The 14171-nt window shown below is 40.1% G+C and overlaps 1 protein-coding gene and 1 long non-coding RNA gene across 5 annotated transcripts in view; one reads left to right on the top strand and one right to left on the bottom strand.

Annotated features, from left to right (window-relative positions):
* NKAIN3 (sodium/potassium transporting ATPase interacting 3) overlaps positions 1 to 14171 on the bottom strand; it is a 731409-nt gene that overhangs the window by 307396 nt on the left and 409842 nt on the right. The gene's annotated exons all lie outside the window — the stretch shown is intronic.
* The window catches only part of LOC114680262 (uncharacterized), a 162039-nt gene continuing 150534 nt past the window's right edge, over positions 2667 to 14171 (top strand). The window contains exon 1 of the long non-coding RNA XR_013396905.1: positions 2667 to 2844. This is a non-coding gene — a long non-coding RNA (uncharacterized LOC114680262). The remainder of the gene's footprint in view (positions 2845 to 14171) is intronic.

Raw genomic sequence — 14171 nt, 5'->3', positions numbered from 1 at the left:
ACAACTTGGCAGAACTGTCTTTTGGAGCATTTGAACATGGGATATTATATGTACAGCAGGCTCTTGCCTTCCTGACTATGTGAGTCTCTTAGGACTGCCATAACAAATGCCACAGACTCAGGGGCTTAAACAACAGAAACTTATCTTCTCACTATTTTGGAGGCCAGAAGTCCAAGATCAAGGAGTAGACAGGGCTAGTTTCTTCTGAGGAACTCTCACCTTGTCTTGTAGCTGGCCATCTTCTTCTGCTGTCTTCATATGGTCTATTGCTGTCTTCATATGGTCTTCATTCTGTTCATGTCTGTGTCATAATCTCCTTTTCTTATAAGGGCATCAATCATAGTGGATTAGGGCCCACCCCAATGACCTCATTCTAACTTAACTACTTCTTTAAAGATGTTATCCCTAAATGCAGTCACATTCTGAACCTGCTGGAGGTTAGGGCTTCAACATAGGAGTTTTTGGGCTACAAAATTCAGCCCATAACACTGATTTATATCTGAGAACAGAGGTGTTAGGTAGACCTATATTCTTCTTTCATAGATCTGACAGCTTTGAGCCAGCTATGCCCAATCCGGTTTTGCAGAGAAGTACTGTCTCAGCAGCACTGGCTTTACATCCTTCTCGTCCCAATATTCTCACTCCCCATACACACTTGGACTAACAAGGTGACATGGAAAGAGAAGAGGTTCCGCTTTGCCAGGAGAACAGACTTTGTTAGGGTGTGGAAGGGGACACTTTATTTTTCCATATCTAAGAAAGGAAAATCTGAAAATAATAACTCATTAGAGTTAGATGTGCCTACAAGAACAGGAAATTGACAGTTCTTCCCTAGCTGGACATCTGCATTAATACCAGAATTTCTGTGCTAGTGGAGTAGGGGACGAGAACACTGGGGACAGATGGCATGGTGGCTTCTGCCAGGCCAAGCTGAGTCTCACACCACCTTCAACTTGAACATTCTTGGGTTTCCAGTTTCTAATATGTAAGATAGAGTCTGAACATACCTGTGGGCCTCAAGTTGATAGTGGATGTCTGATGAGACTGTTGGCTGCAGTCTGTATTTGAGAAGAATGCAGGGTAAGGTTGCAGTGGGAGTTGGGCAGATGTGGCTGAATCTCACATGGAAGCACCAATACTGGGGAGACTAGCTAAGAATGAGCCTTGACTAGTTGACAATACCCCATCCATCCTTGTCAAACCATGTACCAGCCAGGTTGACAGTGAGACCATCCAGACAGGGAACTACCTCCTCATTCAGGGAGGCCTCCGAGAACTTGCTTTACTTCATCTCTTTCATTTTTGCCAACATGTGGGCAATATATGTGAGGGAGAAGCTTATGAGAGCCAGACCAAATCCCCTTTCATTCTATTTTCTGAGGGTGGGGCACAAGGAGAGAAGAGTTATGAAATGTTTATGAGATTCTGAGTTTTAAGAACTCTAAGTGACTGTTTTAATAAATGAATGAAAGTTAAGATTATAGCTATGATTCTATTACTGAAGCTCACCCAGCAAGTGTGAAAGGTGAGATTCAACAGAGCACTTTGGGACACTTACTGACAAATAATAACATAGTTTTATTTTTATACCCTAACACATTATGATTTCTCAATAAACCAGCCACTTCTTGCACATAAAGAGCTAATAATATCTCATTTCCTGCTGCATGAGAATTTGACCTTTGGTAACTCCTTAGTATTGTTTTCCTGGTAACTTGATAAAGACATGTACCAACTGCATTATGAAGCAACAGAGAATATCATTAAAAACTGACCCATAGTGGCCATGCTTGGTAGCTCATGCCTGTAATCCCAGCACTTCGGGAGGCTGAAGTGGGCAGATCACGAGGTCAGGAGATCAAGACCATCCTGGCTAACATGGTGAAACCCTGTCTCTATTAAAAATACATAAAATTAGCCAGGTGTGGCAGCAGGCGGCTGTAGTCCCAGCTACTCAGGAGGCTGGGGCAGGAGAATGGCATGAACCCGGGAGGCGGAGCTTGCAGTGAGCAGAGATCATGCCACTGCACTCCAGCCTGGGCGACAGAGCGAGACTCTGTCTGAAAAACAAACAAACAAGAAAACAAAACAAACAAACAAAAAACTGACCCATAATTGGCAAATTACTACTTTGAAATTATAAATTGGATCAGGTGCTGGCCAGGACCCTAGAACTCCTGAGAAAATATGGCTTTTGTCTTTAGCTACCAGGTTGGGTAGAGAAAGACCATGAAGTTGGGTCAGAGTTAGGTTTGTCTGAGTTCAGATACTTCTTGGGTAGGGCTTGCTGCAGCAGCTTTGAGGGATAGTGGTGTGGTTCCCAGGTCAATGAAGTTATGTTCCCAGGAGGATTATGGCTGCCTCTGCTGTGTAATGCAGGTTGCCAGGGAAGTGGGGGAAAGCCAGCAGTTACAGGACTCACCTCACTCCCATGAAACTTAAAAGGCCAGTCTCACTCCCATATTGCATCCCCCAACCCCCACCTCAAAAGCACCAAGTTTGTTCCAGATAGTGGGCGAGCAGTGCCCCAGGCTACCAGCTTCCTGACTGAGAAAGCAAGCAGAGCTTTCAAGCCTCCCCACGTGCCCACATCTGCACTTTGTATCCAACCCCTCCCCCAAGTCCTGTCTAAGAAACTGTGCAATTGTTTGGAATTGTTACAAAGTTCAGCTAGAGGCTTCCTTGTTCCTGTGGTCTTTTCCCAGTTCCCCTGGCAGCCCTCCCCAAGGACCCCTGTGAGACCAGAAATGGCTTCCCTGGGGACTGAGAAAGCCCACAGAGCTCTTCCTGCTGCTTCCTCTACTCCTGTATTTTGTTCGGCTCTCTGAATTATCTCAGCTCCAGGTAAGGTCAAGTCATTCCCGTAATCTGGACTTTCAGGTTTCCCAGTGAGGGTGTGTGTTCAAGGGGGAACGATCCCCCTTTCCCACTTCCACACTTTGGGCACTTGCAGTATTTGGGCTGTCTCTCTGGGTGCAGGAGCAATCTGTTTCCTTCAGAGGGTCTGTGGATTCTCTTGGCTTTCCTGGTGTGTTCCTGCAGTAGTTCTTGGAGCAAAAGTTCATGATGTGTCTCCACATGCTGCTCTGTCCATCCGAGTGGGAGCTGCAATTTAGTCCTGCCTCCTATCCGCTATTTTCCCACTTTCTATCCCTTTAAAAACCTGGTTTCTTTCCTCATTTGAAACTCTCAATTTGTCTAAGAAAGCAGATGCTTCAGAGGCAGTCTGCCTCTGAGAGCAGTTTTGAGCCTGATTCTGATAATTCTCGTTTTAAAGACCAAGATAAGTTTAAATAATTATTCAAGATTATACAATTATAAAGTGGCATGACCAGTATTCAAGTGTGTTATCTGGGAGGATATATAAAGTCATATTCTAATGACATAGAAGATCATTAGAATGATTTTCCCTTTAGTGATTTATATACATAAACTTATTTATTAAACAAATACATAAAAATAACATGGTTTTCTAACACTCTGTTTTGAAAGTCCATCTCCCCTGCCTTCAACCCACGTCATCATTTTGAATCAAAAAGAAGATAAATGGCCACATAGTCTGTTTTTTCTTACACCACTCCAGAATAGTTTTATTGGTAAACCACAATCGGAAAAAAGAAGGAAATTAAATTTGAAAGCCCATGTTTGTGAGAATAAAAGATAAATTAACTGAATATCAACTCTATGTCTAGAACTCTCTAGAAAAGTCTAAGAATCTCAAAGGTAGACTAAGTCCATGAAATGAATATTTTTTCTTTAGGAAGGGAAAGGGAATGTGAAAGTTCATTTACTATAACCTCTCATTCAATAAGCTCAAAGTTCTTTCCAAAATACATTTAGTAACACTGCAGTTACAAACACAATTTCTAAAACGTTAGCATTTCATCCACTTTTTAAATGGACATTCAGAGCAAGTACAGCTTATTGGGACAGGATTGGCATTGAGTATCTTGAATGGTTGTTCTAATTAAGTAGGACGATTCAGGTGTGGTATGGCATGATTCCTTATCAAGGGGCTAAATAGTCACCAGAATTGCTGTTCTCCCTTGTTGAAATAATTCTAGTTTTAATTTCATATTACAAAAGTTTATGTTCAGTTGCTACTGTCTCATAAAAGTGTAGGAAATCTCAAAAATATATATGAGGTTATTCAATTAACTAAAAACAATTACTTATCTTTATAACTTTCCTGTACAATATCAATTACTATAATTGGAAGCAAAATTGGTTACAATTAAATAACAATTGGCAAGGAAAATTTATATGACTGAATGGATAATTATTTTTCAAAATGATTTAGTATAAAAGTTTGGTGAAGAATTTTTGTAAAGAGACATTAAAATGCACACACACACACACACACACACACACACACCAGCCTTCAAGTCACACATTACATTTTTCTTTACTGAATTTTAGGGCTGAAGACATTAGAAAACCCCATCATATAATGTAAGAGTTCTACAGAGTATGTCCAAAGACACAATGAAGTCGCTTTTGTCCCATTTCTGATAACACCATAATGCTAAATTTCCTAGTATCTTGACTTTTTAATATATTTTAAACAGGGAAACAAAGTAAAAGAGAGACTAGTAGCCAAAATCCTTTTTAAGTCATGAATGGGTCGGCAATTATAAGATGTCTTTTACTATCTATATTGGTTTTCTATGCCTACCATAGCAACTGACATAATTTTAATGGTTTAAAACAACACAAATTTACTATCTCACACTTCTACAGGTAGGAAAATAGATGGTTTTGGCTGGAATTGTGCTTAGAGTCCCACAAAGCTAAAATCAGCATGTCAGCAGGGCTGTGTTTTTCTCCTGGAGGCTTTGAGAAGAATCCACCTCCAGGCTCATTTCGTTTAGTGACACAATTCAGTTCCCTGTGCTTGTAGGACTGAGTTCCAGGTTTCCTTGCTGACTGTTGGCTCGGGGTTGCTCTAAGCTTCTAGAACCTTCTGCATTCCCTGGTTCTAGGTCTTCTTCATCTTTAGAGTTAGTAATAGTGGGTCAAGCCCCTCTCATGCTTCCAATCTATCTGACCTTCCCTTCAACTGCATCTTGCCAGTCTCTCCTCCCAGCTGAAGATATTCTCTGCTTTTAAAGGATCATGTGATTAGATAAAGCTCACATAGATAATCTGGGGTTATTATTTAAGGTCCCTGAACTTTACTGTATCTGCAAAGTATTTTTTGCCATGTGATATTGTTTGGATTGGGGTCCCCACCCCAAATTTCATGTTGAATTCTAATCCCCAGTGTTGGAGGTGGGGCCTGGTGGGAGGTGATTAGATCATGAGATGGTTTCTCATGAATGGTTTAACACCACCCTGCTGCTGTTCTCATGATAGTGAATGAGTTCTCATGAGATCTGGTTGTTTAAAAGTGTGTAGCACCTCCTTGCTCTCTCTCTTTTCCTTCTGCTCTGGCCATGTAAGACATGTGTGCTTCCCCTTCACCTTCTGTCATGATTCCAAATTTCCTGACATCTCCCTGGAAGCAGAAGCTGCTATGCTTCCTGTACAACCTATGGAACCACGAGCCAATTAAATCTCTTTTCTTTATAAATTATCCAGTCTCAGATATTTATTTATAGCAGCTCGAGAATGGACTAATACACCATGCAAGGCAACATGTTCAAAAGTCCCAAATATTAGGATGAGGTCATCTTTGGAGGATCCATCTACTTACTGTGCTGTTAAGAGTTGGCCATTTTCCTGTCCTATTGGCTCTCACATCTGCCAGATGCACCCTCTCACCTCCCACTACAAACTCTGGATTTGTCCCCTAGGCTTTGCTTACTTCTGTATGGGAAGCATATAATGATTCTGGTCAGAAATGGCCTCAGTTTTCGAGGTTCCCATTCTTAGTGAATCCTCAGATCTACTCTTCTGCTATTTTTTACTGCCCCTTTAATTCTGACAAATGACCTCTCTGCTGCTATTAGTCTGGATATTGGAATATATGATTTTATCTGTTCTCAGCCTGTCTGGGTTGAACAGCATGGCTTTCAAACTTGTCAATCCCAATCTGGGATCTCTAATTATCTCTTTCTGGAAGATCTCTGGTTCTGTCCTGAGTGACTCATCCTTTACTACAAGGCACTGTTGCTCCTTTTTTCATATTTCTTAAGAGCTACCGCTTGGTATGGAATGTTACAAAAATGTATTATTTGTGTTCCAGCCTTATTCACTAGATATATGACACACTTATTAGCTAAGTTAGTATTCATGTGTTATGTGATAAAGCACAACACAAACACAAAATCATGTTTTCAACAATCTACATACCTAGGTTAAGAGAAAAAATATATATAGCATGAATTAACTATTTTCTAGATATTTCTGATAAATTATTCAATGATAATATAGTTATACTGATGATATTAATATGTTTGAAGTGACTGGCCTAAAAACATTCATCTTGGTGACTTGGACCAGTTTAGTTAATGAACTTTATTAATATTGTAATGATCTAAGAAGCTATTCAATAGTGGGTTATTATGCAACCAGTAAGAGTGGGAGAGAACAAAATGTGGGTATTTGGTGGAATTGAGCAGCTCCTATCAAATCTCTTCCTCATCTATTTCGAATATTGCATGATCTCATAAGCTCAATCTTACAATTTTAAAAAAAATGTCTACCCAGTGTAATTCACTGCAATACAAAAAAGGCAGATATAGATTATTCCTTCAAGGTTCTTACAGCCTGTTAGAGAAGGTAACTGATACCTCAATGCCTATAATTCAAGGTAGAAAGTGATAAATGTCTTAGCAAAGGCACAGATGAAGCCTTAAAGGAAATGAGTAGAGAAAAATGACCCCGCTATCTGCCTATTTTAGGGGTCCCTAACCTTTATTACATCTGCAAAGTCTTTTTAGCCACTCAAGGTAACATATTCACAGGTCCCAAAGATTATGGTGTGATCCTGATGGAGGAACCTAGTCTAGGGTAGACTCTTAAGAAATACTAATGAGTGTGTTAAGCTTTCTCATTGAATTTGAATCTTGATATGTTTGGACTCAGAAAGGGAGTAAAACTAGCAATCGAGTCAGATAAAGAAATGCAAACCATAACAAAGAGACCAGCCTAGCTAGACCAGGGGACAGGGGGACATACTATCTTTTAGTTAGGCCCAATGTTAGGGGTACATCTTCAAGATGCACATGTGGGTCATTCTATCAGGTAAACCACCTAGAAGAGCGGAAGTGAGAGGATTTCAGATTGGCATATAATTAGCTTTTGGTATAGCCTCAAAACCATTGCAGCCATGGAGCCTGCCGCTTACCTCACTGACCTTCCTTTTATGAGTTACCCCAGGAAATGAGCCCATCCAGCACCCTGGAGCTGGTCCCATAATAAGTGAACATATTTGATGATTCAAGTGACCCTGAGGACACAGGGGACTACAGGGCATGCTGCAATGAGCCTTCCAGGGCCTTGTCATGATCAAAGCACTCTTGCTATCTCTACTGCACCACGCAGCTCTCAATGGGGTCCTTTTCCAAGAATTGCCCTCTGTGGAAGAAAGTAGTGTCTCCCTGAGTTATGCCCCCTTCTCACATCCAATATTCCACAAGAGAGTACAAAGGCCCAGCCTCCTTGTCTTGATGGATTACTCTAAAGGGTAATGCCAGCAGAAGAGTTCACTGGGGATGGCACAAGGTGTTGTCTACTGTGAATAATAGGTTGGTGCAAAAGTAATTGCTGTTTTTGCCAACCTGATATATCACTGCTCAGATCTCTGCTTCCCTACCTTCCTTACAGGTGCTGTTTCTGAGAATGCACCTCAGTAGTCCTCTAGAAAATGTCCATTTCAGAGTCTATTTCCTGGGAAATCAGACTTATTGAATATTAAAAAAATTCAAAACAAACCAAAAAAATACACCAGGCCCCAGTACTTGTGCAATTGTGCATCATACTTAAAAATTTCTATATTGGGCCAGTGCAGTGGCTCACACCTGTAATCTCAGCACTTTAGGAGGCTGCAGCAGGAGGATCACTTGAGACCAGGAATTTGAAATCAGCCTGGGCAATATGACAAGAAATGTTAAAAAAAATTAGCTTGGCCTGATGATGCACATCTGTCATGCCAGTTGCTCAGGAGGCAGAGGTAAGAGGATCACTGGAGCCTGGAAATCGGAAGCTACAGTGAGCCATGTTCATGCCACTGCATGCAAGCCTGGGTGACAGAGCAAGACCCTGTCTCAAAAAAAAAAAAAAAAAAAAAAAAGCCTGTTATATACTACACTACACCACAGTTGGGTACATATGTACACCACAGATACATAAACTTCATATAACAGCCACAAAATTAGAGATATTTTTAGCTTTTAAACCATTGGTAATTTAATTTGACCCATAAGATAGTACACTTTTTTTTTTTTTTTTAAATAGACCGAGTCTTGCTCTGTTGCCCAGGCTGGAGTGCAGTGGCGTGATCTTGGCTCACTGCAAGCTCTACCTCCTGGGTTCATGCCATTCCCCTGCCTCAGCCTCCCGAGTAGCTAGGACTACAGGTGGCCGCCACCACGCCCGGCTAATTGTTTGTAGTTTTAGTAGAGATGGGGTTTCACCATGTTAGCCAGGATGGTCTCAATCTCCTGACCCTGTGATCCGCCCACCTCAGCCTCCCAAAGTGCTGGGATTACAGGCGTGAGCCACTGCGCTGGGTCATTAGTATACTTTCAATATCTGTCCTGTTCTAAGCTAACAGGCACGTTCTTTGGAGTCAGACAGATCTGGGTATAAATTTCTGTCTTTCCACTTGCTAACTATGTATCTTGGCACAAGTTACTTAGTCTCTCTGAGCTTCTGTAAGGTGAGGATCAATGTTACCTAGCTACCTCATAAGATTTTTGTGAACATTAAATGAAATATCCTTCCTGCAGAAACCTAGCTCATTGCCTTTCATGTAAGAGGCAATTTATGAATGTTATGGAAAAGCTGCTCTTCTGCTTATAATCTTCTTCAGAGAATAATTGGAACAGAATAGCAGGGAATGTATTGTTTGTGGGTGGGTACTTTAACTAAATAAAGCCAATATAAAGAATAATAGAGAAAACAATGTCAAATAAATCCCCTCTTTTCTAATTTAAAAGCAAACTTAAAATAACAAGGTCCATACTAGAAGGCGTGGCTGGCCTGGCTGTGGTCTACCTATAATGGCTGGCAGATTTGATGAGCCTGAGATGGCATGCCCACCTGCTTTTATGAGGAACTTCCTATGAGGTCAGCGCCACCTCCTCTGCCACCAGCATGCCATTGCCCGGTGGTCTCAAAAGTGTACCTTGCAGCTGTCAATGAGCAAGAGAGGGGAACAATGGCTGCTGGTTCAGGTGTTCTTCCTTCCCAGCCCACACTGGAATCTTAGAGTCCCTGGCCCTCAAAGCCCATCTTGGAACTTCCACAGGTGTCTGGCACGCCACTGGTGTGGGTAGTTTAAACACAGTTGCTCTACGCTTGCTACTTTCCATCACCTGCATAAATCAGGCCACCATAAAGTTTGGATGAATTTCTCAAGCCTTAGAAGAAAAATGCATATACTCTGTCTGAATAGAAAGGCCATAAGAAAAAGCATTAACTTTGATTTGTAATAAATTATTCAGTTATTTTTGTGAATACCTATCATGGTGATTTATAAATATGGGGGTATAGATGATGAAAAAAGGAGCAGAAATCAGGGATATTTGGCAATGTAATTGAATTGACACAGGATAAAGGTCTTGCTACAGGTGGAAAAAAAATCACTTCTAATTTTTACATCACCTTGCAGTCTACAAAACTCTTTGGCATATATTAATGCATGTAATAATCCTTTAAGATAGGTAGGTTACATATTCATAACCTCATTTTGCAGATGATCATACTGAAACTCCAAAATATTAACATGAAAAATATAATTAGCTTCCATGCTCCCAGACAAAAGCTGAGCGAAGACTACACTGTTTCTCAGCACTTCAAGGAAGCCTGTGCAGACGCTTCATGTGGACGCCTGTGCGTCTTACAGCTTAGTCTAAGGTTTGGGGAGGAGAATGTTGAGTGAAGAACTGGATGCCAGATATGTCCCCCACTTCAATTATCCTTACCTGGAGGTTTTGTGATTGGCATCTGTTCTTCTCTATAAAGTAACAATTTTAAAAGATTTTCACAATCCTATTGCCTCTTCCCTTCGGATAATCTCTCATTGGAATATCTTCTACAACTGAGCTCGTTCCCCGTTTGCAGAGATTTGCTGGGCATCCCTGCCTGATTGTCCACCTGGTACCACCTGATCATGTCCAATCAAAACCTACCTCTCCACATGTTAAGCAAATTTATAGCCAGACACCAGACACTTTTAATTGCAATTAAGTAGTTAATTATTCACTTCCTTGCCATTTATTAGGTTTAGTGTTTCTAACAACAGTGATACCATTCTCTTGCCCCCATCCCCAAGCAGGATACTTGAAGTCATTCATTTAATTAATGCAAATTGGGGCAGTGCTGGGCACAAAGAGCTTCATTAGTAGAGGGAGTTTGACACATAGACAAATAAGAACAGGATGGTGGAGGTTTGCAAAAAGAGCATTGAGCCTATAAAGAAGGTAACAGTTACATCTGCTTCTGATGAAATAAACAAGGACTGCTGAGCTGTTTTTTGAGTAAGTTCACCTGGCAGAGAGGCAGCAGGCAAGAATTCCAGGTCTAGAGACAGCATGAGCCAAGACCCACGCCACAAAACAGCCTGGCTTATTTGGAGAATTTTGAGTTCTTCCGTATGTCTGGATGTGGCTGGAGCGATAGGTGGGGGTTCAGATCACAGACATTTGCGTGTGTTTGCTAAGTAGGGTGGACATTATTTTGTACCCCAGTACTTAGCCCTGGCTGCACAACTTCACAACAGAGTAACATCTAGAGCTTTTAATAAATAAGTTCCCTCTCTGCCAACACACCAACAAACAAAAGACTGATTTAATCCTTCCACTAGAACCTGGAAATTATTTTTTATAGTGCCAGAGGTAATTCACAGGTGACTTCTAGATTTTAAACCAGAGAGCAACACATTCAAATACAGTCATATGTTGCAGAATGATGTCTGTCAACAAAGGACTGCATATACAATGGCGGTCCTATACAATTATAATACCAAATTTTTACTGTACCTTTCCTGCTCGAATATGCTTAGATGCACAAATACTTACCATTGTGTTACAATTGCATATAGTATTCAGTACAGTAACGTACTGTACGGGCTTGTAGCCTAGGAGAAACAGACTATACCATATAGCCTAAGTGTGTAGCAAGCGCTACCATCTGGGTTTGTGTAAGTACACTCAACAATTGCACAATGACGAAATTGCCTAACAACACATTTCTTAGGATGTATCACTGTCATTAAGTGATGCATGACTGTAACTAGCCCCCTGACACTATGAAGGTCACTTAAGAGAGACACGACCCTAGGTACATATTCTACTATTTACTTTAGCTCTTCCATCTCTTTGGTCCCTTCCTTTTTGATGTTCGGCAAGTCATAAAGATTGTACCCTTGGTTTTCTTGAACGACTTCTCTCTTTTCTGTTTTCATGATGGTTTCTTGGTCATTACTGTACATTCTGCTTTATAAGGACTTGTCTACTCTATGCATAGAAAAAATAAAATAAATTAATACTTTTCAATTAAATTTGAAATAATGAATTAAGAATTGCCATTGTCTTTAGACATGAAGAATTTTGCCTTTCAACAGTTTAATAAGGAATTGTGAGAAACACAAGCTTGATCTTAATATTCCTCCATAGTGGTTACATGCATAGACCTCATACGCTGGAATGAGACAAGCATGGAGTTGAATCCCACCTCATCATTTACTAACTGTTGGACCTGGAGAAAGCTGCTAGACTTTTTTGAACATTAGTATGTTTTTCTGTAAAATCACATGGCTATTGCAATGTATAAATAAGATAACACAGGGTATGTGTTATGACCAGTAAAACCAGTTGGGAATAGTAGGTTCCCAACAGGTATTACTTCTATTTACATATATTAAATTATTTAATTCTACAAAAATCGTGTAAAGTATGACATTTACATGGTATATAGGAGAAAAAAATCAGATTTTTTTTTTTATAAAATTGACTGTATAGAATTAAACTTTAAATTGATACATACTATGAATATAAAGAGATAGAGTAAATCCTAGACAAAAAGACTTAATTTAGGGTTTAGCTAGAGAATAAAAGAGACATTCAGGGAAAGGTATTAGCAGCCATAAAGCATAGGAATGGGGGAGACAATGAGGCAAACATGGTCAGTGCCTGTCTAAGCCTGTGGGCAGTCGAGGACTCATCCACTCACATCTTGTAGACGAGGTAAGGACATCTGACTATAATGGCCTGATGCCATACATATTTGAAATATAAAACTAACCATGCCTCTTCTGGTTCCAGTATAGTAAACATCCTTCTGATAATAATGTGGCTTTTATTATAGCTGGCAAGTATCTAGTCACTTTGAAAACAAGGATGTTTTTATTTTATTGGATCAAGAGGCTTTTCGAGTTCTATATCAGAGTCTCATAAGTCCTATTAGTGAGGATTAGTGTTTCTTCGTCTAATACTTCTAGGGCACTCATGAGGTCAACATTCTGAGACATTCAGGGACAAGTCACAGTGAATAGTTTTCCATGGCCATTATATAACATCTTTCTGTTGCTTCACACACTAAAGCTGTTGCACAAAGTGATGGATGGCATGGGTGAACCTTGAACCACATATCTAGCTGTAGTTCTTTTTCCTAATTTACAATGGCAATACAAAGGAGGTGACTGGACACTTGTTGGTTGCCTGAGCTCTGTACTTTTCTGCATTTCCCATTTCCCAATACCTTCTTTTAGGGATTCATGTGGTTTTAGAGAAGCTGAGGCCATTATTGCTCCAGAGATGGGACACATGACCTACACAGGTCAATCAGCACATCCCAGCAATCTGGTTACAGTGATTGGTTTCCGGTGGGCATGTGAGCTCATCCAGACCAGTCAGACCGAATCCTAGGTTTTCTTCTTGGAGTTGGAGGACAAAGGTAAGTTAACTTCCTATAGATGATATGTGGGTACGGCAGTCACACCTGGGACTGCTGAAGCCATTTTTTTCTATTATGTGGGAAGCTGACCTAAAGAAAATACCATGGAAGGAAGAAAAAAAGAAAAATTTAAAGAGGCAGAGACAGAACCCCAGTAATAGTTTAGTCCCAAGAATCAAACTATACCTGAAGCCTGACTCATGTGTGACACACATGCACACACACACACCAATCTAATAAATCCTTCTGTGTTATTTAAGTTTAATTTAGTTTTATGCTACTTGGAAAACAAAGGGCACTTATGATTAATTTTTATTTCCTCATTTTAAAAATAAAAATCCAGGAAAGAATAGTAAAATTATAAAGAACATAGCTTCCTTGTATTAAATTCCCCAGAAAAATATCGTATTTTCATTATTTTAAAAGAATTCTAACACTTTAAGCAACTTTCTGATGTCATGAAGAAGGGATGCTTACTTATCTCTATTCTCAAGTCAATACAATCTTGGCACTAAGTTTTTATTTTTAAGCATCTAAATCTGAAACTATTGTTAGTCAAGAACACCTGAAGGATAAACAGAATGTTCTTGGGTATAAACAGGTTTTTTCAAAGTACAACGTTGTCAGTCAGGCTCTCCAAAAAAAAAAAAAAAAAATCTCAAATCATCAAGGGAAGTAGGATAAGAGGTGGCCTGTTCTCATCTGGTCTCATCCTGGGCGACCCGTCTCCCACACAGACTTAAGAGTTTCAAATATGTGAGAATGAAGATAGCATGTTAAACCATTTCAAAAGTGCTGAGAGTCTTAAATAAAATGATAGGAATTTATGGAAAGCCACTGGATATAGCTTCTTTTTTACATAAAAAACATCTGCCATGCCACACACAAGTCATTGTAAATGTTCAATTTTTGAGGACTGGAACAGACACCTCACTGGGTTTTGCCTGTGTGTATGTCTGTGTGTGTATGTGTGTTTGTGTGTGTGTGTGTGTCTCTGTGTGTGTCCTTGCATGTGTACATAAAAATAGGAAACAGAAGTCCATTTCCATTCTTTAACTTGTTTTGGACCCCCATACCACAGGGATTTAAAAGAAATCTGCCGCCATTAC

Source organism: Macaca mulatta, chromosome 8 (assembly GCF_049350105.2).
Source record: "Macaca mulatta isolate MMU2019108-1 chromosome 8, T2T-MMU8v2.0, whole genome shotgun sequence".
Lineage (NCBI taxonomy): Eukaryota > Metazoa > Chordata > Mammalia > Primates > Cercopithecidae > Macaca > Macaca mulatta.
Note: the sequence above shows the minus strand (reverse complement) of the source record. Positions and strands in the feature narration are given on the sequence as shown.